General features: G+C 45.3%; 1 long non-coding RNA gene across 1 annotated transcript; it reads right to left on the bottom strand.

Moving 5' to 3' along the window:
• Positions 1 to 1402: 1402 nt before the first annotated feature.
• Positions 1403 to 1916, bottom strand: LOC121555496. The gene is made up of 3 exons (XR_005997926.1): positions 1798 to 1916; positions 1625 to 1696; positions 1403 to 1477 (listed from the first exon to the last, which is right to left on the bottom strand). It is a non-coding gene; the product is annotated as an uncharacterized LOC121555496 (long non-coding RNA).
• Between the last annotated feature and the right edge of the window lie 1582 nt (positions 1917 to 3498).

Here is a 3498-nt window from a genome sequence, read left to right on the forward strand (position 1 = left end):
TGGCCAGACTGAAGCCACTCCTCAGTAAAAGGCACATGACAGCCCGCTTGGAGTTTGCCAAAAGGCACCTAAAGGACTCTCAGACCATGAGAAATAAGATTCTCTGGTCTGATTAAACTGATTGGGTCTCTACCTGACACCAACAAACGCCCCATAATATCTGTCCCTCTGCCCTCCCTAAATCGTGGCATTGAACGGTTCATCAGACTTTTAGCCCTCCATAACTGGCTACGAGACTATTGCAGCTCTGTGGGTGTAACATTTATTGACAATTTTGATTCCTTCTGGAAACAAAGCTCGTATTATAAGGAGGATGGGATCCACCCAAATCATTTGGGTTCCTGGATCCTTTCACAGCATTATAAGGCTGAGTTGAGACAATGACTTATCAATGACCCAAGCCCAGCTCATTTAATCCCTATCTTTGAGTCAATTAGTTGTCATAATGCTTAAGCAAATGTACGTTATCCCAGGGGCGTTGGAAGACACAATGTAAGTAACCTAATGTATGTCCCTCTAACTGCCCTGAATGCCTCTGCTGATCCTACAGCTATTGGATGCAGCAACCATGTGCCTATGAACCAGATTTATACTGTTAGCACTGAGGCGGTGTGCCCGAGGAGGAAGTCCACTGTGTGCAGCTCACCCTGCACTAACATAAATAACCTGGGCATGTCAACCTCTGCTAAGGTTCTCAGTAAAGCAAGAAAAACAATCAAGCATCCCAGAAAAGTGTTACAAATATCCCACGTTGATATACAGTACCAGTGAAAAGTTTGGACACACCTACTCATTCAAGGGTTTTTCTTTATTTTTACTATTTTCTACATTGTAGAATAATAGTGAAGACATCAAAACTATAAAATAACACATATGGAATCATGTAGTAACCAAAAGAAAGTGTTAAACAAATCAAAATATATTTTATATTTGAGATTCTTCAAAGTAGCCACCCTTTGCCTTGATGACAGCTATGCACACTCCTGGCATTCTCTCAACTAGCTTCATGAGGTAGTCACCTGGAATGCATTTCAATTAACAGGTGTGCCTTCTTAAAAGTTAATTTGTGGAATTTCTTTCCTTCTTAATGCGTTTGAGCCAATCAGTTGGGTTGTGACAAGGTAGGGGTGGTATACAGAAGAAAGCCCTATTCGGTAAAAGACCAAGTCCATATTATGGCAAGAAAAGCAAAGAGAAATGACAGTCCATCATTACTTTAAGACATGAAGGTCAGTCAATCCGGAATATTTTTAAGAACTTTGAAAGTTTCTTCAAGTGCAGTCACAAAAACCATCAAGCGCTATGATGAAACTGGCTCTCATGAGGACCAACACAGGAAAGGAAGACCCAGAGTTACCTCTGCTGCAGAGCGGTGGTTGGGTGCAGGGTCCTGGGGTGGGGGGGGGGGGCTATACCACCGGGGATTCCCTCATAGTTTGTAGGGTCGTTCAGTCTTGGACTGCTGCTGCAATACCGTCTGGAAACAGAGCAGACACAATGTTCCATGTTACATATCATCTAAACCACCCAGTGAAGGCAGAAAACCTAGCACACCGTGGCTACATTTACTCTAAACTAATAAACTAATTTCCTAAAGAAATAAAAATGATTAATTGGTTCTTACTGAAATCAAACCACTCATTGACAGGAGGGGGGCATTCCCACTGCAGTTCAGGGGCAGGATCGGAGATGGGCTCTGCAGGAGTGGAGAGGCAGCTTAGCTTTCCTCAAACCATACAGAATAGTCCATTCTACCTGACATCAGTTTTCATATCGTCAGTGATCAGTGTTATTCACCTGTAGTGTTCAGTCCCAGTACTGTGTTGAATTCAGTCTTCTTCCTCCCATCAATAAACCAATAGAGACGTTACCACAGAACATCCAGAAAAACACAAAGGCTTTGAAATTCAGTTGACATTCTCAAATCCATCTAACGGATGGACACTTTTAGTGAATAGTACGGATGGTTTACTCTTGGTAGAGTGGACTGGACTTATTGACTTAAGACCATTAGCATAGGTCAGAGTGGACTGGGTAGACCAGCCATTATCAATAATCACTGTAGCTAGCTGCTAGTGAGCCAGGGAGGACTGGGTAGACCAGCCATTATCAATAATCACCTTAGCTAGCTGCTAGTGAGCCAGGGAGGACTGGGTAGACCAGCCATTATCAATAATCACCTTAGCTAGCTGCTAGTGAGCCAGGGAGGACTGGGTAGACCAGCCATTATCAATAATCACCTTAGCTAGCTGCTAGTGAGCCAGGGAGGACTGGGTAGACCAGCCATTATCAATAATCACTGTAACTAGCTGCTAGTGAGCCAGGGAGGACTGGGTAGACCAGCCATTATCAATAATCACTGTAACTAGCTGCTAGTGAGCCAGGGAGGACTGGGTAGACCAGCCATTATCAATAATCACCTTAGCTAGCTGCTAGTGAGCCAGGGAGGACTGGGTAGACCAGCCATTATCAATAATCACCTTAGCTAGCTGCTAGTGAGCCAGGGAGGACTGGGTAGACCAGCCATTATCAATAATCACTGTAACTAGCTGCTAGTGAGCCAGGGGAGGACTGGGTAGACCAGCCATTATCAATAATCACTGTAACTAGCTGCTAGTGAGCCAGGGAGGACTGGGTAGACCAGCCATTATCAATAATCACCTTAGCTCGCTGCTAGTGAGCCAGGGAGGACTGGGTAGACCAGCCATTATCAATAATCACTGTAACTAGCTGCTAGTGAGCCAGGGAGGACTGGGTAGACCAGCCATTATCAATAATCACTGTAACTAGCTGCTAGTGAGCCAGGGAGGACTGGGTAGACCAGCCATTATCAATAATCACCTTAGCTAGCTGCTAGTGAGCCAGGGAGGACTGGGTAGACCAGCCATTATCAATAATCACCTTAGCTAGCTGCTAGTGAGCCAGGGAGGACTGGGTAGACCAGCCATTATCAATAATCACTGTAACTAGCTGCTAGTGAGCCAGGGAGGACTGGGTAGACCAGCCATTATCAATAATCACTGTAACTAGCTGCTAGTGAGCCAGGGAGGACTGGGTAGACCAGCCATTATCAATAATCACCTTAGCTAGCTGCTAGTGAGCCAGAGAGGACTGGGTAGACCAGCCATTATCAATAATCACCTTAGCTAGCTGCTAGTGAGCCAGGGAGGACTGGGTAGACCAGCCATTATCAATAATCACTGTAACTAGCTGCTAGTGAGCCAGGGAGGACTGGGTAGACCAGCCATTATCAATAATCACCTTAGCTAGCTGCTAGTGAGCCAGGGAGGACTGGGTAGACCAGCCATTATCAATAATCACTGTAACTAGCTGCTAGTGAGCCAGGGAGGACTGGGTAGACCAGCCATTATCAATAATCACTGTAACTAGCTGCTAGTGAGCCAGGGAGGACTGGGTAGACCAGCCATTATCAATAATCACCTTAGCTAGCTGCTAGTGAGCCAGGGAGGACTGGGTAGACCAGCCATTATCAATAAT

Source organism: Coregonus clupeaformis, unplaced genomic scaffold (assembly GCF_020615455.1).
Source record: "Coregonus clupeaformis isolate EN_2021a unplaced genomic scaffold, ASM2061545v1 scaf0085, whole genome shotgun sequence".
NCBI lineage: Eukaryota > Metazoa > Chordata > Actinopteri > Salmoniformes > Salmonidae > Coregonus > Coregonus clupeaformis.